This window comes from Ailuropoda melanoleuca, chromosome 14 (genome assembly GCF_002007445.2).
Source record: "Ailuropoda melanoleuca isolate Jingjing chromosome 14, ASM200744v2, whole genome shotgun sequence".
Lineage (NCBI taxonomy): Eukaryota > Metazoa > Chordata > Mammalia > Carnivora > Ursidae > Ailuropoda > Ailuropoda melanoleuca.
Window position 1 is genome coordinate 37,633,032 of NC_048231.1, and position 22,932 is coordinate 37,655,963.

General features: G+C 47.8%; 1 protein-coding gene across 4 annotated transcripts in view; it reads left to right on the forward strand.

Moving 5' to 3' along the window:
• WDR25 (WD repeat domain 25) overlaps positions 1-22,932 on the forward strand; it is a 141,623-nt gene that overhangs the window by 34,223 nt on the left and 84,468 nt on the right. The gene's annotated exons all lie outside the window — the stretch shown is intronic.

Below are 22,932 nucleotides of genomic sequence, written 5' to 3' on the forward strand. Positions count from 1 at the left end.
TGAGTGCGGAGCCTGAGGCAGGGTGTGATCTCAATCCAAGAGATCATGACCTGAGCTGAAGCCTAGAGTTGGACACTTAACTGACTGAACCTACCCAGGTGCCCCTAGACATAGTACTTTTTTGTACTATCCACTTGTGTGGACCTTTGTTTTCGTTTCTCTTAGGTAAGTATCTGGGAGTGGAACTGCTGAGTTGTGTGGTAAGTGCATATTCAACTTGGTAGGAAACCACCTGTTTTGAGCAGGGGTGTAACACTTCTTTATTTACAGCTTTTAGAGGGTCCTTTGTCTCTGGATGGAGAGGGGCTGGACTGGAAGCAGGGAGAGCTGTGAATTGGCTGTTAGCAGTGTCAGGCGAGTGAGGCCAGTGCCTGGATGGGGACGACAGAGGGGCAGTGTCTGGCTCGGAGGGATGGTTTGGGGACAGAATGGCAGAGGCTTGGTGATGGATTGCATGATGCTGGAAGTCACAGGTGACTCTAGGTGCTCCGGACAGAACTGGGAAGACCCAGTTACTTCATTTCTCAGAGGCTCATTTCTGTCCTACCCAGTGGCACTGGAAAGTAAACTTTAGTTTTGTTTTCTAAACAAGAAAAGGGGAGGAGATGCTTAGATGGGAGGCAGGCAGCTAAAGGTGTCTAAGTGGAGGTAGGAGTCACACTGGCTGCACACATGTGGCCCCTGCTGGGAGACAGTACTTGGGTCACTCACATTTCTGCACAGTCTTTTGAGCAAAGCCATGAACAGTTCCTCTGGCCTATCTTTTCAAAGATGTTTATATAGACAGCAGAAGATTAGAGGTAGTGTCTGCATTTGGAGTGAATTTACTTGTAGTCCAGAAATAAAGACAATGTTTCCCTCCAGGAGAGAGGTTGGGCAGGTTGACTGCAGCCCCTTATCCAAGACTGGGGCTTCCTGATGTCAGGGTTCTCCTCCTATAATGCATCCCATTCTGTGCAGATCACACCTGGCCTCCATCGAGTCACTCTGGGGGAATGGGGACTTGGAACCCGTGCTGCATTCTTACTCTGGCTACTACTGTTGTTACAAGTGATAAACTGTGTTTTGTCTCTGACCCTGGAGTCTCATGCCTTCTGCTGGTATGTGTAAAACTGTGACAGACTAACTTGTTAGTTGGCTAGCAGGGTAATCTCCAAGCCTACACAGTTGTTTTTTGTTTGTTTGCTTGTTTGTTTTTAAAGAGCGAGAGAGTGCGTGCTGGAGGGAAGGGTAGAGAGGGAATCTTAAGCAGGCTTCACGCCCAGCACCAGCATGAAGCCCAATGCGGGGCTCAATCTCATGACCCTGAGATTATGACCTGAGCTGAAATCAAGGGTCAGACACTCAACTGACTGAGCCACCCAGGTGCTCCAGAGCCTCTGCAGTTCCTGATGATGCCTTTGGGCTGCCTCAGCACAGCTGGCTGTGTCACCTCCTCCTCCCTGCCCTGCTACTGTTCTTTTGTCCTTCTGTCTCTCTGTAGACGCTGCTGCCCACATCTTTGTTGAGTACCTGTTAGTGGCAGGGTCAGGAGACAGTGTGAATAGGACACATAGGGTTTCAGTCCTCACAGAGCAAATGTTGTTCACTCTTTGCTGTTCTATCCATCGCTAAGTTGTGACTTATCTACTCCGTCCTCATGGCCACTTGGTCTCTCTCTGTGGGATGTGTATCTTCATGGTTGTTGCAAGAGCAAGAGTCAGTACTGGGGAAGGGGCTGGTACAGTTCCTGGTAAACAGTAGATACCTACATAATGACTGCTGTTGGCATTTATGTGATTGATTATTATAAAGTCTGATTGTCGTTCCTTGATGTAAACCCTTTGTTTTTGCCCCAGCCCATAGTATGGAGTGTGGCCCAGAAAATACAGGATGCAAGCTAAACCCTGTTTCACCCTCTCCCTGGTCGAATACCTAGCCACCTTCCATGAGCCTGAACTCTTACCAGTTGGTCTGGTTGCTGTTCCCCAAACATGACACATCCCTCTATGCCTTTGTCTTTTCTTTCCTTCTCTTTCAGTCAAAGTCTTATTTACCCCTTAGGACTCAGTTCCAGGATCCCCTTCTCTCTGTACCTTCCTTGAGGTTGCTTTTTTCCCTTATTCCAGGTTGGCATAAACTGCAGCACGGTGCACCTGCCTTTGTACTCACTGGGCGGGGACTGCGGGGCCATGTGACCCTGGGGAGCAGCACAGTGATGTCACAGACTGTGTGGGATACTCTGATCTAGCAGGCATTTGGGACTTACGTGTATGACCTAGTACCTTGGCAGCTATGAGCTGCTTGATGTGAACTGAAGGGAAAATGCCATGATACCCATCCCAGGGAGAGTCACCCTCACCAGCCCTGGTCCAGAGGACCCATGCTGGCCCAGGGGTAAGATCTGGGCCAAGACTTAGAAATCAAATTATTCCTAAAAGCCTATGACTTGGCAGCGTCATTTAACCTTGGAGGAAAGAGTCCCTGCAGGACAGTCCAGCTATACCAGACCAGGGGGTGAGCCTTGGTGAGCCAAACCTGAATCCTGCCCCTGACCCTCTTCTCTGTGGGCCTAGGGAAACAGGCTACTTCGCACCAGGGCTGCCCTACTGGTGGGTTTCATGGCCGATTCTTCTGCTCACAGCCTCGCCATCTGTTACCTGTGGGTGTTTCCTGAGCCAGACCAGCACTGACACCAGCTAAGGGAGGAAGCAGCCATACCTCGAGGAGCTCTCAGGCAGAACACTTAACACATGCCAGTGCTTTCCACACTTCAGTCCTCCAATCACCCAATGAGGTCGGGAGAGAGTACCTCAGGCCTGCAGAGCTAGAGGTGGAGCAAGGTTTGGGGCCAGGCTCTTTTCCACTACCTGGGTAACCTCCCTGGAAGGACCGGAACAGCCAGGCTATTGCTCCAGCCGTCCGCTCCCTGCTCTGAGGCTACCGTGAGCCATTTTTCCCCTGCAGGGGGCGAGGAAGAGCTGCCTGAGTGTTACCTCCTCTTGCAGATAGGGGTGCTAGAGACCGAGTCTTTTCCTGGTCGACTGTGCCCGTGAGGCATGGAGAGAGTGAGACAGGAGCACGTCTCGTCTACTTTGATGCTGTGTGATGTGTCTGCATGACAGACACAGAGCCATGATCCCATTTTCTGCCCGACTTCTCGCTGGTTGCGTTGACCCTGAGCTGTTCCTGGCCACTGCTGTCCACCTTTCTTCACCTCCGTAACGGATGGGCTTATCGTGGTGACTGATCCTGCCCACACTAGCCCGTATGCTTAGGCTCTGTGCGTGTTCTTTTAGATTGGCGTGAAGGTCATTATTAATGTCCTTATGACCTGCTTTCTCACTGTCCATGATTTTGTACATTGTACACACAGGGACCCCCCACTGAATTTCTGACTTCCATGCATGTATAAAATGGAAACATTTGAACCCTGCTTGTGGTATTCTCAGCCAGGAGGGTAAAGGGCAGGTTCTGTGGGTTTACGGGACAGCCCTGGGGTTGACCCTCGGGCCACAATTAGCGGGTGGAAGTTCCCTCCCCATCAGATGGGCCTGTGAGGGTGGGGCAGGGATGGGGGGTCCTCACACCCCCAACTCACCCTATTGCCTCTGCTCTATTTTCTTGGGGCTCTGGCCTTCAAATGCCACGCTGTAAGAAAGTTCTGTTTCCCTTCTCCATGGGGGCCTTCTCTCTGTGGCTTCCTGGGCTCATCTTCCCACCTGCCTCTCACTTCCTTCCCCTGCTCTCTGCCCTATAATGTGATAGCCTTCTCAGGGAGTCTTCAAATGAACAGTTTTTAGAATTTTTGAAAGCTCTGTTGGAAAACAGAAAAGGCTATTTCATGGGAAGATGATGACCTTATTAACTATAATTAGGCAATTCACCGAGGTTTCCAATATAGTCCAGCATCGTGCCTTGTTGAAATGGGGGGAAAATTCTGTGGTAATGTCTTTGGGGGATGTAATAGTCTTTAACACATTACCAGTTTAATTTCTTCTAGAAGGTTTGGCAGCCTGGCGTTTTCATTTAGAAAGCCGAGGTATAGTTTTACAGTCATCCACATTAATATAATAATTACAATTTTGAGCAAGTAATTTCAGACACTGACATCGAGAGTTGTTTTTATAGCTGGAGGAAGATCTCGGGTAAGGACGTGGAACCTCACATCTAATCACCCACGAATGGCGTGACATTGCAAACACAGGCAGTTCACGTCCCCAGGCTAGGCTTTGTATTTTGGGCCAGGCATGTAAATGCGCAGAAATTCTTCCTGTGTTAAATCCTCCGAGAACAGGCATATTTGAACTTAATGGGGAATTTTCTTCTCTGAAGAGTTTTGGACACACCAGCCCATGCTCTGAGATTTCTCCTGGCTCCTCCTGTCAGGTGTCCCACACACTGGGGCTGTGCGAGAAGGCAGCTGGGTGGACAGCTCACCTAGCTGTGTTGCCTGGACCTTTGAGGGCACCTGGAGGCCTGGAAGCTGCCGCCTCCTGGGCAAGCAGACCCTTCCTGCCTCCATGGTTCCAACCTGCATGTGACGTCAGGCCCCTTCCTCCTCCACCTCTGTTTGCTGGTTCGGGCATCCCAGCCCACAGCAAATAACTTGGGTTTGGTGTTTTACCCTTCCCTCGTGAACGTATTTTTTTTACAGTTCTCTAAGCATTATTCGCGTATCATTTTGGATCCTGTTTTTGAAACTTAATCTCTATCCCCATTTTTACAGCCTTCAAAATAGTCATCTTCTTTCATGTGTTTGTACCACAATTTACTAAATTGCATCCCTATTGCTGAACATTGAGGTTTGTTCCAGCAGGTTTTTTATTGTTTTATAGGCAAGACTTCAGTGATCATCTTTACGTACATAATATTTAGCTTCTATGTAGTTATTTTCTTAGGCTTGATTCCTAGGGCCACAATTACTAGCCAAGACTAAGGACAACTTTTTTTTTTTTTTAAATACAATTTTTCTTATTATGGTAATACTATTTAGAAAATAGAAAAAGGTAGAGAAGGGAAAATCAAGATGGCCAGATTCCCATCATGCCATGTTCATCACCGTGTCATCTAGGAATGTGCTAGACTGCAAATAACAGGGGACCCCCTGAGCACTGCTTAACAAGGTGGAGGCTTACTGTCTCCAGGACTGGTTCCTGGGTGAAGCCATGTTAGGAGAGACCCTACTGTTTTCCTCCCTCTGCCCTCCTGTCCCTGGCCGTGTCATGTCGGCCCCCTTCCTCTTCCTCCTCTTCATCTCGCCCCCGGGCAGCTTTACTCCGCCTTTCCACTGCCTCTCTCACCTCTTCCACTGGGTGAACCTTTTTATTTCTGCCTGCTTTTGGTCCTCAAACAGCATCTCATGCATTTGGGGCTGTTACAGTGAGATATTTACTTCTTTTTTCTGCCTGTCCTGCATTTGCAACTGCCTGTTTGTGACATACCGTTCGGCCAAGGCTGAAATTTCAGCAGTGCTAAGGCAGAGAAGAGAAGCGTGCACCCCAGGACTAGGAAGGAGCTCATCTTTCTTTCTAATGGGATTGTCGTCTTTATCCTGTGTTTCTTTCTTTTTTTTTTTTTTTAAGATTATTTATTTATTTATTCGACAGAGATAGAGACAGCCAGCGAGAGAGGGAACACAAGCAGGGGGAGTGGGAGAGGAAGAAGCAGGCTCATAGCGGAGGAGCCTGATGTGGGGCTCGATCTCATAACGCCGGGATCACGCCCTGAGCCGAAGGCAGACGCTCAACCACTGTGCCACCCAGGCGCCCCTATCCTGTGTTTCTAGTCCTGCCAAGTCCCTTGGGTTAGAAAGTATCCTTTGCTCCCTGCTTGGTTCTCTTTTACCAGGGGAGGGAACAGAATCTCCCTGGGGCCTGTCAGTTCCCTTTGATTAGTCTTGCAAGGGGAAGTCTGTCAAGCGCCCAGCAGGTGTAGGGGGACTGTGAGTGCCGGCATTGCCTTCAGGGAGCTCCCAGAAGAGTGGAGGAGACAGGCAGAAACACCATTACTGTTAGTCACATGAACCAAGCCAAGCGGGCATAGAAACGAGTGATTTGTGACTTACTCTAATCCTACAGAAAATAAAAGGTAATAAAAGACTCCCATGGACCCACCACCAGATTTAACAGTCAGTGATATTCTGCCATATTTGTGTTAGGTCTCTCTGTTTTGTAAGGAGTAAAATATTGCACATATAGCTAAAGGCCTGCCTCCCCCCCTTCCCAGCAAGGGCTGCTCTGCTGACGTTGGGGGTATGTGCTTTTACACTGACTACTGTGTTTAACCATAAACAGTATGTAATACTAGCTTTGTGTTTTAAAGATTTATAGAAATGTTGTCACACTTAATATTCTTTTGTAATTTGTAAAACATGAAACATGTTTTTGCGGATTTTACATACACACACACACGTGCACATCTGTCTGTCTGGAACATTCATTTGTAGCAGCTGTACAGTATTCCACTGTGTGGATAAACTAGAGTTTATTCATTCCCCCCACTGGTTGAAGGTTAAATTGTTCTTACTTTTTTGTCTCTTGGAAACAATATGGCAGTGAACATGTGTTCCAGTTATCTACTTCCATATAATAAAGCTTCTCTGAACTTAGTAACTTCAAACAGTAATGTGTGTGTGTGTTTTTTTTATGAACCTGCAGTTTGGGCTGGGCTTAGTTAGAAGAACTCATCTATGTTCTGCTTGGTGTCCTGTGCAGTGGCTCGAGGGCTGTAGCCTGTTCACTGCCATAGCTGAGGTTGCTTTTGTGTGTCAGCTGGGTCCCTAGCTGTGCTGTTGGCTGCAGCACTGTGTGTGGCCTCTCCATGTCACCTGGTCTTCCTCACAATAGGGCAGCAGGAGAGTCAGGCCAACACTGGATTGTCTCTATGATTTAGCCTCCTGTTTGCTGCATGCTGTCACTAGAAGCAAGTCTCTAAGGCTTGCTCCCATTTAGGGGGAGGGGAATTGGGACCCATTTGTAATGGATGGGCGTCACAGTGCACAGCTGTTTTAAAACCAACACCCTTAGATGTGCCTCCTTGTACACACCTGTGGGAGGTTCTCAGACCCCCCCAGGTGTGTCCAGGTGGCATGTGGCCAGGTTGCTGTTCTGCGTGTTTGTTCCACTGACGCCCACAGTACTTGAGAGTTCCATTTCTTCACACCCTCTCCTACAGTTGCTGTTACGGATTTTGATTTTTGCCCCTCTGGTGGGTGTGAAATAGGATCTTGTTGTTTTAATTTGCCTGCCCACTGGTGAGGCTGAGCCCTGCACCGCCCTCCTGGGATGGTGTTGGATTCCCTTTCCCAGCTGGTTGCCCTTAAGAAGACAGAAACATCAAAGTGCTGTTTTTTGGCTTATGATGTCAATTTTTCAAGAGAGAAGTGGTGAGTATCCCACAGAGTTTATTGCAAACTATTATGAAGACCTTGGAGTTGCTATTGGTATGACTCACTTATGAAAAAAATATGATTTCAGTAACTGCAGGCTGTATCTGTAATGTGATGGATTTTCATTTAATCTCTCACCTCTCTGTAATTTGCCCAATTTAAAAATGCCCCGAAGCTTGCTTTCTCCTTGTCTGGGAGTCCTGTTCTTGCTATGTGTTATACCAATAATAGTAATAAGAAATGGTGCCAATATGTGTCTCTCTTCGAGTTCTTGCTGTCTCCTTGGTCATTTAATTACTTCTGGTACTGATTTCCCCCACTCTGGTCTTCTGCTAGAACAGTCTTTGTGGGAAGCTTCTGGGGAGAATGCCCCCCTGAACTGATTTACTGTCAGGGGTCGGCAGGCTCTGGATTAAGAAGCTCACCTGGACCCATGAGCTGGATTGGGGTCCCCTCTGGTTCTCAGGCACCCTATTGCTCAGTCACATCTTGTTTAGTGACACCATGAGGTCACAGAGGGCAGTCCATTACCTTTAGGTATGGCAACAAAGCCTTGTACCTGGGAGCATTCAGGAAATATGCACTGAACCAAATAATTAAGAATGCTTAGTTATAACGATCAGTCTGACCTACTGTCTCTTAAAGACATCTGGAAAAAGGCCATGTCTGACCAAGAGTTTTACAACGAATTCCTAAGCTTTCCTTGAAAAGTGAACTTTTGGCTACTTTTAAATTTAATCAGGTTCTGTCTGAACAGTCTGTGCGTGGCTTGCTAGAGAACATTATCTTCTCTGCCGCTCTATGAAGGGGTGCTCGGCTTCTTATTAGTGTTTAGAACCAGAGCCTCTGCTGCGGAAATGAAGCCTCGTCTGTGTGTTGAGAGTCAGCTCAGACCTTCTCTAGACGTTCTGGAAGCAGCCTCTGCATTCAAACCAGGGCCCTGGTGAACCAAGTGCGCTGGCCAAATCTTCTAGATTGGGTGGGTGCAATATGTCCTCCCAGTGTCACTGGTGCCTTACAGTGGGGCCATACGTCACTCCAGGAAGTTCAGGGGGATCATTCGCCCAGGCCAGGCTCATGGCTGGTTCTGGGGAGGCTGGTGACCGGTGTTGCATCACAGAACAGGGGGGACAACCGGTGCTACCACTGCCTGTCTCACCGAGCTCTCCCTGTACCAACCAGAGTGTGTATAAATGAGGAATTTGTTATCTCTGTTCTCAGGGAGGAAGGCTTTGGGGTGTGTTTGTTTCCTCTTTCATGGAAAGCTGCTGGGTCAGCCCGGGCTAGTTGGGCAAGGCCTCCTAGGCTGGTGGAGTGGGTGCCCCTGAGCCCAGGCACTGTCAGGACCATACCACGTACAGGGAGCCAAGTTTCAGAGCCTGTGGAGTTTTCACACCACATTCTAGGTGCCAGCAAAAGTCTAACGGGGGCAGGGCATTAGCTCCATTTCTGTGACAAGTTTGTTCACGGCCTAACTGTGTACTGTGTAAACAAACACTAGTGCCTGCTGTCCTAGTCAAACCTCAGACCTCATTTGCATGTTGAGAGTTTGCAGGACATACTCTTTGCTGTTCGGGACCTACCTACTGACCCTAGGGCTTTTTGGTCTGGTGACCCAGATGTGACCCTGCCTGTGCTTAGCCAAGGGGCCCCAACATCCTCCGGGGTCCTGAAGATGAGGACTCTTCCAGCTGCTTGGTGTCTGGGCTGGAGCGTCCTGGGCCTTGAGAGCCAGAGCTTGGCTTCTGGGATCAGTCTTTCCAGGTCAGGGTCTTGGTTTCCTTGTCAGTGAGATTCAGGATTGGGCTGATCTCAGGGCCCCTTCCGGCAGCAGCTGCCACCCTCACCAGCTAGGGAGCACCTGCTGGGGACCAGACTCTGTTGGGTGTCTCACTGTCATGCAGAGGAGGAGTTTAATCATTCTGTTGCACTGATAGGGAAATTAAGTCCTGACAAGCTGATACCTTTCCTTGCACACATGCTCCTTCTGCCTGCCCCTCATGGTGAATGATCCCATGCCTGCTTGGTGACTCCCCCCTGCCCCCCCACCCCCACCTGCTGTCATCTTGTCGGTTGTATAGTCTGTGGCTTCCCTCTGAAGTGCGTCTTGGGTCTGTCTCCTTCAGTCTTCATTGATACCTCCTTGGTCCATGCCACCACCCTTTTGTACAGCAGTCTGAGAAATGTTCTTCCTTGCCTCCCCATATCCCCCTAGGCAACCTGAATCAGCGTGTCCCTCACTAGCCTCACAGCCTGCAGGGCTCAGGATCAAGCCTGCCCTCCTCGATGTGATGTTTGCCTGTTCTCTAGCCTGCTGCCCTCAGTGTGCACATCCAGGGGCCCCCATGGGCCTGAGCTGTGACAGGACAGAGTTGTCACTCATGCTGACCAGTGCCCAGCATGGGGGAGGCATGTAGCAGATAATAGGGAGTAGCTGTTGGGTGAATATACAAATGTTGCCGTAGGGTGTACAGCTGAAAATGAGGAAGATGGTGATTTGGACTCCCATCTGTTAGATTCTAAAACCTCTATTCTTTCTGACCCCTCCCACTGATTACTGAATTCTTGACAGGGAGAGATACCCAGGCCAAAGCCTGACCTGTGTATTTCACAGTGAGTGTCCCTGGCAGCCTGGCTGGCCCGTGCACGAAACCCATTAGGCAGTGCTATCGTATGTTGCTGACGGTGGGAAGGGCCCATGTCAACACTTGCTCAGCAGGCCGTTATGAAGGCCTTGTCAAGTTTTTGTTTTGAAGGACTTCTCAGAAATGACAGGCTTCATTTCAGGGGTCTTTGTTAATCTAACAGTGTTTCTTGGCTGAAACGTGTGGACTGTTTACCAAAGCTCTTGCATGTAATGATCTGGGGGCAGAATTAAAATGATTTCAGCTTCGTTTCAGGCGAGTGTATGTAGCCAGAGAAGTCATCTGAGGGGAGGAGCCCTAAACATGAACCAAGGGACATCCAAGCAGGGTCAGGGTTAGACCCCGAGCTTTCCAGGGGCTCTGTGCTGACATTTCTGCCATGACCTGGATTTGCATAAGCACAAAACGAGTGTATGGTTATTCTTGGCACGGTGTTATCGTGTATATGCATTCCACAGCTTGGGATGGGGCAGTTTAAAGAATTAATAGATATGTCCTTTATTTCTCTCTCTATGAGCCAATGCTTGGAATTAATTTTTTCTGGCCCACTAACTCTTGTGGTTAAAAGTACAAATTAAGCTTTCCGGGAGAATCCATCACAAAATTATTGAAAAGTCAGTGTGGAGAAGATAATGGGCTTTATATTGGGTTATGTCTATAGGGTTATTGTTTTCTGCAATTATACTTTTCTTTGTTTTTCTTCTTTTGTGCTTTGGGAAATCAACCCAAGAATGGGCTTCCAACTCAGAAGAGTTATTGGCTATTTTTCCCAAATGGGATTGCCCTTCCAGAGAACAGTGGGCATCTATTTGACAACAGGTTATAAATTTGTGCTCCAAGTTCTCTGAAGAAAGCACGAGTCTTAGACAATGGCGCTGTGGCAGTATATTTCAGGCGGGCGTGTAGAGCTGTCAGAAGTCCATGAAGTCCTCAGGCGCCAGCTCGTGCCTAGCCAGCATTTGTCAAGTGTTCTGCAGGTACTTTGTGCAGGGTTAGAAGGTGGATTGCAGCAAGTTCTCCAGCGCTTTTCACTCCGCTACATCCCAGTGCCCCAGAGCCTGTCATAGTGTGTGGTCTGTTGGAGCCCCAGCCCCCTGGAATGAGTGCCCTCCCCACGTTGTCTCATAGCATCTTTCCCATTGAAGGGGAAGAGCCCCCACACCCCATTTACCAGGACCTGCTAGGTGCCAGGTGTGGTGCCAGGTGGTAGAGCACATAGAACGAAAGATGGGCCCCTGCCCCAGAGATGCTGCCCGGTGTGGCTGCTGCCCAGTCTTCCCTGCTGTCTGCTTCCCAGACCCTGGGAGACATTGCCGGCTGTGCTTGTTGCCGGTTGTGCCCGATGCCAGCTGTGCTTGTTCCTCTAGCAGCAGCTACTGCAGTTGTAGGCAGAGGGTCTTAAACACCAGTTGAGCACCCAGTGTTTTGCCTAAAACCCTCCAAAGGTTCCCCTCTGTCTCCAGAATAGAGCCCAGATCCCTCAGTGTGCCTCTGAGGCCTTCTGAGGGCCTCCTCTTCACCTCTTGTGGTTCATCTGAGTAATTCCTCCTTCTCCTTTTCCCAGGAAGCCCCCGCCCCAGCCCCCCAGCCTGGGTCAGGTGCCCCCTCCCACTGGCCCCTAATCTCCCTCACAGCACTTTCTGTCACCTTGCAGACTGCGTCCCATTTGTAAACCGTGGTGCAGGGATGCACGGCTATACTTACTGTTGTATCCCCAGCATGATCACAGTGAGTGACACTCAGTAGGCGCTTTGTAAACATTTGTGGAGTGACACACAGTGCCCTGGAGGAAGGAGCTGTCTCTGTGGGGCCGGCCTCCCACTGCGGCACAGGTGACGGCCTTGGCAGCTGTCAGCGTGTTAATGGAGGTTGCCGAGGCAGAGGCTGCAAGTGGCATGTGGTGAGGGATGTGCACTGGGGCCCTAGAAATCACTTTCTTTATTAAACTGGTCCTATCACTTGACATCCTTCACCACTGAGGGAAAAATAGCCTGTTTCAATGTACAAGTTCAGGGGTGTCTGGGCTGCTGCCGCCTGTGGGAAAAATGACTTCTGGCCAGAGCACTGGGCTGGGCAGGGCTGGCCAGCAGGCCCATACTGATGGGCTTCCTTCACTGCCCACACCCTGTTGTAGGGACAGGGACCCTGAGGTTGGAGAGGAGGGGTGGGGCTGCAGCGCTGGCCACCTGACCTCTAGTCTTGATTCCTTCCTCATCGGTGCTGTTGCTCTAGGCGGGGAGAAGGAGGGCCAAGCAGGGGGTAGGCCCCGGGGGCTGGGGTGGTTACCTTGCAGGATGACCAGCTGGCGCTTGTGGTGACTTTGCTGTTCCCTCACGCTGGTGCTCCTTCACCTCGAGGTGGAGACCACTCCCTTTCCTTTCTCAGGGAAGCCTGGTTCCCTGGGGAGTGCTCACTGAGGCTACTTTTCCCTTCCAAGGGAACATCTGTCGTGCTGTGACCAAAGCATAGCCGCTGTTGCATGAGAACGTGGTGTCCAGAACTCTGAGTGCGTGCAGTGCTCGAGATGAGACTTGCGGCTGTGCGGTGGCCATCTCGGGTCCTCAGACACGGGCTAGGTGCAGGTGCCCTCCACCTCCAGGCAGCAAGGGTGCCCTGGGAGGCAGGCGGCCCCATAGGGGCAGGAAGACCTGAGCTCAGGTGCCTTCCCCACCGCTCCGTGTGTGTGTGTGTGTGGTAAGGTGGGTCAGCATGGTGGCCAGGGTCAGGTGGCCTGGGCACTGGGCCTGGCTCTACCACTCACTAGCCTTGTGTGTGGGCCACCATCACAGCCTCTCTGGGCCTCAGTTCCTGTTTGTGGATGGGGTAGTACCTGAGAGTTGAGTGCTTAGCCCTGAGCTGGTCACTTGGGGGCACTGACAGCGGGTATGGCCTGTTAAGCCTCATCAGGGGAGCAGGCCCTTCCTTCTTGCTTTTCCCTCTGAGATGCCCTACCTGGAGTTGCCCCTGTGAGGAGCCATCTCACTTCTTTAATCAAATGGATATGTGTATATATATATATTTTTATATAATACTTCTTTCAAAAGTACAGTACCTTAGTTTTTATTCTACTTTGAATGTAACTTTAATTTAGTTTCACATTCATTTTTAAAATCTCATATGTATTAATTTCATGATATTGGTTTGTTTTTCTTCTTACCTTTCACGAAGCAATATTACTGAGTTTTCTCCGGCGTCTCTGGCACTGGAGTCATCGTGGTCCCCCCGGGCACTGTGAGTCATCTAATGTAGTTTTCCAGAGCGTGTCAGCTTCACTTCCGTCTCAGTCATTTCAGACCCGCACTTCCTGAGTCAGTATGTGGTGTGGCCACTGGAGACTTTGTACCTAGTGCGGGTGTTCATTTGTAAAACTTTGGAACATTTTGTTTTTCCATTTGTGTTTTCTTCCCCCGGCTTTGATCTATGGCTGCGGGACAGGACCCGTCCCCACCGTCTGCCCTCAGCTGTCTGCTTTTTCAAAGGAGGTCCACCCACCTTCTAGAACTCTGACCCTCAGCTTGTCACTGGCAGCTCTTCTCCATGGGGACAGGGGGAGCTTTGGGGGCAGGACAGCACGGCAAGGGCCAGCTTGCCATGAGGAGAGGGGCCATGTCATGCACTCCCCACTTCAGGTTGACGGGAGACTTACCTTTCAGCAGCTGAGTGGGACCTGGAGTGGAGGGAAAGAGAAGGGGAGCCATCCCCTCTGGTCTCAGGGGCTCAAATGGTTCAGGATATATGTTTCTCCCTCTTACAGGAGAATTCACTGTTTGTCAAGACGCCTTTTATAAACAAGATCCCAGTGGCTTGGGGGAGGCCAATGCCGTCCTATACATTTAGCTTTTGAGAGCCCCAGAAAATCAAGGATTCAGTCCAGTACTATATATGAAATGCCGTGTCTCAGTCTGCCTGGGCTGCCATAACAAAACACCACAGACTGTGTGGCTTACATAACAGAAATTCATTTTCTCGCGGTTCTGGAGACTTGAATTCCAAGATCAGGGTGCCAGCAGGTGGCTGGAGCCTGGTGAGGTGTTTCCCCTTACGGAGCAGATGGCTCCCTTCCCACTGTATCTTCACATGGGCTTTTCTCCTATGTGGAGAGGGGGAGTAAGCAAGCTCTCTGGGGTCTCTTACTGAGGACACTAATATCAGATCAGGGCCCCACCCTTATGACATCATCTAACTTCACTTTCGTAGAGGTCCCATCTGAATACAGCTGTGGGTTAAGCTTTCAATATGTGAATTTTGGGGGCGGAGGATACAGTTCAGTCCATAACACATGTAGTACATTGCTTGAACGTGGTGGGTGCTGCTCAGTGAATGTTCATTGCATTTGAATCTGAAAGATTTTAGGGTCCAGGAGGAGGAAATGGAATTGGCCGCAGAGGTTCTGGCCGGATCCTAAAGACCAGGAGTCCCCAGGGAGTGGTGTGTATTCTCAGGAAGACAAGTCCTGAGGTCAGCCCGCTGGCTCTGGTCGGTAGCAGGTGGCAGGCTGGAAATGAGGTCCACCTTTGCCTTTCCAATCTGAGCTTCTCCATCTCCACAGTCCCTGGTCTCTGAGCTCCCAACCCTCTCGGGGGAAACAGAGGAATTGTAACATTTGGGTAAGGTGAGGAGAAGGTACTAATGGAGTCGTATACTTAATCTGTTAATAATAATACTTGATTTTTGAGTAATTAGCTCCAGGAAAGCAGGGAATTTGACTATTTTACCGCCAGCACGGCACTAAGTAGGTGTTCTCTAAATGTGTGTTGACTTAATTAAAAGAATGGACGGCCCCAGTGGTGGGCAAAATGATTTCCCACGCTGGCAACCTGCAGCTTAGGACAGGCAGATCTGCTGTTCCCATTGGCATGTGAGGACACTGAGGCACGGAAGGGACTTGCGGTTTGTTCCAGGTGACCCAGTGAGGGGGCTTGTACCCTGCTGGGCTTGGGGAGGGATGTAGGGGGGGCCTCGGGAGGATCGGGCTGGGTGGACCTTATGGGTGGGGCTTACTCCTCATCCCCTGCACCTGGCGCCTGTGTCTTCCTGGCTAGCGGGGAGGGGCCCTCGAGGTGCCCACTCCAGAGGCGCCCTGCAGTCTCAGCCTGCTTGGACAAACTGCTGGGGAGAGCCTTCTTTGCGGCCTGTCTAGGGTCTGCAGGTAGCAAGGATTTCCTAAGTGAATGAGTCAATGGAAGGAGACGTTAACCACACTTACAGGTTTAAATCAATGCTCTTTTGGCTCAGCTAGTTAACCTGTCACTCTCTCTAGCCCCTGACATTCATTCTTAGGTGTATTCTTATTTTATTAGTGTGGCTAATTAATGCATGACATTAAAATATTGACATGAGTTGATTTGGTTATCTGTATCCTTGGAGCTTCAGTTAATAAAACAACTTTTGATAAGACTAGTGGTTTTAGAACATTTAGACTTAATTATATTTTCTAAAGGATTTTTCTAGAATTGCATAACTGCCTGGCAAGCTACTTCAATTCCCTAGTTAACTGAAAGAAATTGGTTTTTCATTTGGTTTTGCTTAATACAGATTAAAAGTAATATACATTTGATAAAAGGAGTTAAAGGATTATTTATTAAAGTCTCCCTCTTTATATATTGGGAAAAAAAATCCATAAGCGCTGAATTAATTCTGAGGGCGGTTCGCACAGAATCTAACAGTTGGAGAGCTCTTTGACCTGAAGAAACAGGCATGCATTTCTGTTTAAACTTCCGCTGTGACTGTCCCTCAAGGATGAGTGCTATTCTTGTGCCCGTGACTTCTGTGCAGTAGACATGTTACTCTTGCGCATCTCAATTCAGCACCAGCCGGTGGTGAATTAGGACAGTGGTTGAGAGCGGAGAGCCGGGAAGAATTCAGGGGTTTATTCTCATCTTGATTAGGTTAGGAGCTAAGAAGTCTGCCAAAGATAGCAGTTTGAAAATAAAGAAGTATGGGGCGCCTGGTGCAGTCGTTAAGTGTCTGCCTTCGGCTCAGGGCGTGATCCTAGCGTTATAGGATCGAGCCCCACATCAAGCTCCTCTGCTAGGAGCCTGCTTCTTCCTCTCCCACTCCCCCTTGCTTGTGTTCCCTCTCTCGCTGGCTGTATCTGTCAAATAAATAAATAAAATCTTTAAAAAAAAATAAACAAGTAAAAAAAAAGAAACTATTTTGTAGAAACACTAACTGTAAAGAAGATGTAATAAGTCAGTAGTTGTTACCCCACTTGCAAGACTCAATTCCTCTCAGTTACTAGCTATTTTTAGAAAGCTTACTGTCAGAATGCCAGAACTCTCCCAAAATTTTAGCCTGCCATAATGGACCTTACAAATAATTCTATCAAATTTACCAGCCTACAAAAAAAACAGAAGCAGAGACAGGAACCTCATAAAAACTCACCAAAAAAAGAAAACTTCTCTCTTTTCTTCTTTTTAAAAACAATTTTTGGGTACCTGGGTGGCTTAGTCAGTTTAGCGTCTGCCTTCGGCTTAGGTTATGATCCCAGAGTCCCAGGATTCAGCCCCGCGTTGCATCGGGCTCCCGGCTCAGTGGGGAGTCTGCTTCTCCCTCTGCCTCTTACCCTGCTCTCATGCTCTCTCTCACTCTCTCAAATAAATACATAAAATCTTTAAAAAATAAAAAGTAAAAAAATAAAATTGTTAAAAAAATTTTTTTTTACATAATCTCGGACTTACAGAAGAGTTGTGAGAATAGTAGAAAGAATTCCCAGAAAACCTTTACCCAGATTCCTCAAGTGTAGTATTATCTTCTCTTTTCTCTCCGTATATAAAGATGTATAGAGGTATGGATGTGTAGGTATATAGATAAATGCATATTCACATATACATATTTTTTTTCCTGAACCATTTAAAAGTTGCAGACTAATGGCCCTTTACCCCAAATACTTCAGTGTGTATTTTCTAAAAACAAGGAATTGTCTGACATAACCACAGTGCAGTGATCAAAATCAGAAAAACAAAGCTGAAACAACATCATTGTCTAATCTACTGTATGTACCTTACTCAGATTTTTTTCAGCAGTGTCATAATAATGGCCTTTATAGCAAAAGAAAATTCAAGATCATGCGTTACCATTATTGTCCTGTCTTCTTTAGTTTAGAACAGTTAAATATGACATTCACATATTTGAAGAGTGCAAGCCAGTAATTTTGTAAACTATCTTTCATTTTGGGTTTGTCTGGTGCTTCCTCATGATTACATTCAGATTATGGACTTCCTGGCAGGAATGTCCCGGGGGTGATGTTGTGCCTTCTTGGTGCATCATATCAGGAGGCACATGCTGTCAATTGGTCCAATTGCTGGAGATGTTAATTTTGATCATTTCATTAGGATGACATCTGCCAGGTTTCTCCAGTATAGTTACTGTTTTACTTTTTGTAATTAAGAAGTATCATGTGGGGGGGCGCCTGGGTGGCATAGCGGTTAAGCGTCTGCCTTTGGCTCAGGGCGTGATCCCGGCGTTATGGGTTCGAGCCCCACATCAGGCTCCTCTGCTATGAGCCTGCTTCTTCCTCTCCCACTCCCCCTGCTTGTGTTCCCTCTCTCGCTAGCTGTCTCTCTCTCTGTCAAATAAATAAATAAATAAATAAAATCTTTAAAAAAAAAAGAAAAGAAGTATCATGTAGGGAGACACTACCTAAATAACCTGCTTTTCCTCAAACTTTTATCCAGTAATTGTAGCTTTCATTGATGATTCCTACCTGTATCAGTTTCTATGATGATAGTGGACAAATGGTGAATTTTAATTCTATAATTTCTTCTTCTTATAAAAAGGAGTCGTTTCCTATACACCCCCCAGTCAGTCTGTTTATTTATTTTGTATCACTGTGGATTCATTGATTCTTACTTTAATAAATTCTAATCTGATTTTATAATCCGACCAATAGAAGCTCTTTCAAGCTGGCTCCTGAGTCTACTTGAGATGTCTCCCTCATTCTTTGAACAAGTTCTTACTTTTTACACAGCAAGATGTTCCAATTTCATCTTGTTCTGTTTCTGCCCCATCTCCAAAGAGCTCCAAGGAGCTCTGGTTCCTTTTAATAAGAGAAAGGCATTTAGAAACCAAGATTTGGATGTTAGGTGTGCTCACTGCTACTGGGATGTCAGTACTTCTCCGAAGACAGATCTGGACAGTAGATGTGTGCACACACACATACCCATGCACACCTCTGTCCACTTCTTTCTGTTAAACCTGCGAGTTCACATGGATTTTTCATCTTTCCATCCAGTACTGTGGGGTTCATTCTGCCTTTTTCCACTTTCATATTTGTAACTCACTTCTCTGGTAGTGTGAAACTTGGCTCCCATTTTTACAACATATGTACATACTTGCTTTATCCCAGGATGTCAGAAATCTGTTTCAGAATTGCTAACCTCTGCAAAAAAAGCTTACTAATTTGAATTTGTTCTTAGAGTTCTTTTGCCTTTAGCTTGAGAACATATAGTCCATATGTGTTCAGATGTTCCTTGGCCTGTTTTTTTTTTCCTCTTTTCTCCTTCTGTATGGTTTTATTATTTGTTTGAAATACAGTTTGTTCATTTGGTTTTTTTTGAATTCTTTTTTAGGGTTCCCCCAGTCTTGTAGACTTCCTCCCTTTCCCCTTTCTCCACTCCCTACCTCCTTTCCTCCATTCTTCCTTACACCCATGCCAACCGCTAACATATTTCCAAAAGTTAAGTCTATACAAAAAGTTCAAAAAGTGAGTTATCCCCTCCACCCCCACCCCATTCCCTTATCCCATCTGCCCAGTTTGCAGCCCTGCCCTATAGGTAGCCAGTCTCATTAGTCTTTGGGTTTTCCTCCCATGTTTTTGTTTTTTGTTTTTTTCTCAAATGAGTTATTTCTTATTTGCTCTTCTTCTTCATAAGAAGTTGCATATTCTAGATCCTCTTTTGCATTTCGCTCCCTGCCCCCCCCCCCCCTTACCAGCATGTTCCGTCAGGCCACACCAGTCCATAGAGCTCCCCTGGTGCTTTGTCACAGCTGCAGAGTACTCCATTTATCTCCTTTCTTTGTGGCTGTTATTTGGTTGCATGACAATGAACTGTACTCTGTGTATCTAGGTGCTGGTGATAGTATCCACCTTCCTGGACATCATCTCATTTCCACCTGACGTTAGAAGAGTGGCAGTGTGCTTAGAGGAGGAAACTGAGGCGTGACCACGTTACGCACGTGAGAGCTGGGTCCGGGGGTTTGAGGTCAGTTTGTGTGGTGCTGGAGCTCAGGATTTTGCAGTTTCTCAGAAGACAAGGATCGCCCAGAGGGTGCTCCTAATTCACAGCAGGGCTCACGTCCTGGTGCTGCACACAGACCCAGGAGACAACGCTGGACACTTCACTTAGGTGTTTTTCATATCATCTTTCTGAAATTTCTGTTTGTGTGTGTACATGTTTCATAATGTATGTGATAAATCAGTAGAATAGAGTTTATGTACTTAAGATTGTATGTTCAAAAAAATCTTTTTTAAATAGTAGAGATAATGTGATTTAAAAAAAAAGTTTGGAGGCCACTGAACGAATTGCTGTCCTAGCTGCCTTGGAGTGGAAAGAGCATGTCTGGGTCTCAGGTCCAGAGGTGGGGGGGCAGGGTTGGCAAGAGGCGCACATTCATTGATTCATTCACTTAGTTCGGCCCTGGGCAGTGAGGTTAATGTGGTGAGTGGGAGGGTGTTGCCCAGACCTCAGGGAGCAGATTCCATTCCAGATGGGGACTCCCAGGGCTTGAAGGGCAGTTGGGCTGCTTGGGGAAGAATGCTGTGTGTGGCTCTCCTGGGAGAGCCGCCCACATGACGTAATTGTCCTCAGTGTAGATGAGTGTCTTCAGATGAAGAAGGGCTGGCAGGCCCTCTGGGGTGTGGAGGAGGGGAGAGCCGTGGCTGCTGACTGGGCACAGTCATTAATCTGCTTTGTGGGAAACTATCACACCACCAGCCCCTAGGGTGGGCCCTTCGAGTCTTTTCAGATTACTGGAGAGGCTCGGGGCCTGGACTCAGGCATTGCATTCCTTGGCTCTTGTGCTGACCAGCTCCATGTCTTTGGGACATGTCAGGTCTGAGCCTCGCTGTGTGACTTTCTCTCTCACATCTCATTTCATTTAATCCTCCCATCAATTAATCAATCAGTGCCATATTTCTCATAGAGGACCTTGAGGCTCTGAGAGATTAAATGCTTGTGGAGGGTTGTACAGCTAGTTGGAGACTGAGGCAAGGTGGGAACGCAGGGCTGACTGCCAAGTCGGAGCTTGGCTTTTCACCACGGACTGCATGCTTTTATTACTTAGAATTCTCTTGTGCTTGAAAAAGGGGTTCAGTTTGCTTTATGTTACTTTAATGCTTTTTGGAATCCATTTCCTTTGTTTATTTTACAGCAGTATAATTTGCAATGAAATAGTTTTACATTGAGCTCACTTTTTTTTTTTTAAGATTTTTTATTTATTTATTCGACAGAGATAGAGACAGCCAGTGAGAGAGGGAACACAGTAGGGGGAGTGGGAGAGGAAGAAGCAGGCTCACAGCGGAGGAGCCTGATGTGGGGCTCGATCCCACAACGCCGGGATCACTCCCCAAGCCGAAGGCAGACACCTAACCTCTGTGCCACCCAGGCGCCCCATGAGCTCACATGTTTTAATGGCATCTTAATGATGTCTCCAAGGATATGCAGTCAGATACTTTTGTCATCCTAACTTCCCATGTAATGGCACTGCGTGATAGCATGGCCATGAACTGTGGTTGGAGGTGCCCTTCATGCTGGTCGAGGAGCCTCCGAGTTGGGGGGTTCAGTGTCTCTTGGGGTGTGGAGGCCTCCATGCACTGGGGAGAGGAGAAGAGAAAGTCAGTCTCTATGTAGCTTGGCTTCACTTTGCCAGGTCATTGGGTTGTCCCTGAGGTTGTTTCCTACCTAGTGACATCTGGCCAGGCATCATCTCTGTGGAAGAGAAAGTCCAAGCGTCTGCCTTCAAGCCCCTTGAGATGTGGCGGGCATGCACACACCCTTGAAGCTAGAACGCTGGCTCCAGAGGGCCTCGGTTTGCTAGGGTGCCCTGCTTTCAGTTGTCCCTGTGCCATGCCATATGCTGAACCATCTGTTCTGCCTTTTTGTTTTGGAAAACGTGGCACAACAGTTAGAGTCTTGCCTGGTGGAGCACAGAAGGCCCTTTTAGGGCTGGGGCTGCTCCTTAGCCATTTGGGTCTCTCCAGTGCTTGGCATGGGAACTCAGTCTCGGTTGTTAAATAAATGAGCGAATGCATGATTGTTACAACTAAGGGCTGAAGGTGATGGTGAGAAAGGGGGAGGTGAAACCCGATCCCAGGAACTTCTGTTTAGGACTAGCCTGCTTATTATTAGCCTTGCTCCTAGGAAAGCATCTAGCTGCAGAGAGCTGACCCCTACCATCGCCGCCACCATCCAACCTCGGCCCCATCTTCCCGTTTAGAGACCCGCACAGCTTGGCTATAGCAAGACCTACATCGAGGCTCCAGCCGGTACCTGTTGGGGCCGAGCCTCACTGCACTTGTGGTTTTTGTACCCAGCACTTGGTGCTGGTTTGCTGGTAAAAACCACCCAAAGCTGGGCTCTTACCCTGGCTCTGGTGCTCATTAGCTGTGTGGCCTTGGACAAGGTGGTTGCTCAACTTCCGTCAGCCTTGGTTTCCTTATCTGTAGATGGGGATCGTACCTATCAGTGACCAGAGGGTGGTTGTGGGAATTTGGGGTAACTTGGGTACTGCCCAGCACCCAGACACGGGGACATTGGTTGCTATAGTCATTGTCATTGCTATTACTGTTCCACCCCCACTGTCCTTCGCTAGCACTCACCATTCCTGTGTTCACCCACAGTCCTAGGGTGTTAGCCTGCCCTTCAGAGAGAAGAGACGAGCGCAGCCCACACAGGTGCTCAAGCCGGCCACACTGCTCAGAGTCCTGAGCTCACAACTGAGGATCAAAGCTGCCCTCCCTTCCTCCTTGCTCTCTCATCCTCCTCTCTCCTGGAGCACCACTGTTTGCTTAAGGAGAAAAAAAAAAAAAAGGAAAAGAAGATAAGAAAAAAAAGAAAAAGAAATGGTTTGAATCAGGGAGAGAAATCCCCAGGGCCCCGTCTCACACGATTGTCCCATTTCTAAACTTGAGTTAATAAGAATAAATAAAGTAGTAGGTGGATTTGCACAGAAGAATATTATTCTGATGATTACGTAAATATTTATATGTTCTGGTTTTCTCATTTTGTTACTGGTGTCTAATTTCCTAGTCTCATAATGAAGTGTAATTTGGAGAAGCTTTGCAAAGACAGGCGCGGCAGTGAAATAATTTGATTTGTTCAGTAAACTTGGTTTTAGTTCTTCCTTTTCATCAGTTCTTTTAGAACCCTTCAAGTTCTTTGTGATTTGACAACAGCTTTCAGCCCAATGAAGATATGACTCTTACATTGCCAGGAATTCGGAAGAGGCTTATGATATTGTCACTTAATAAGAAAATGCATTCATCGGCAGGATATAAAATTTATGGGCTTCAAATGGATTTGAGTTTGTAGTTTTAGCCCTCTGTCCTCCTGCCATTTTCGAGGCTATGAGTAAGGTTTTTTAATTAAGTCAAATTGAATTGAATGAGCTTTTATTGAGCGCCCACTCCCTGCCAGACATAGTCTCCTTAACCCTTGCACTGCCTGTATGGTGGTTCTGGGCGGTGAGCCAGTGGAGGCCCAGCCATGTTTACCCCATGTCCACAGTCATCCAGCCGGCAAATATGGGAGGTGGGATTTGATGTGAGGTCTGATTCTTATGCACTTTCACCCCCAGCTGATTACATACAGGGCTGTTTACAGAGATGAGACAGGTTGGGTGACTTTGTATATGTCATCTCATTGGTTCTTGTTTAATCTTCTCAAACCCTCGTTCCTCTGTGAAGTTCAAGTTCAGTGC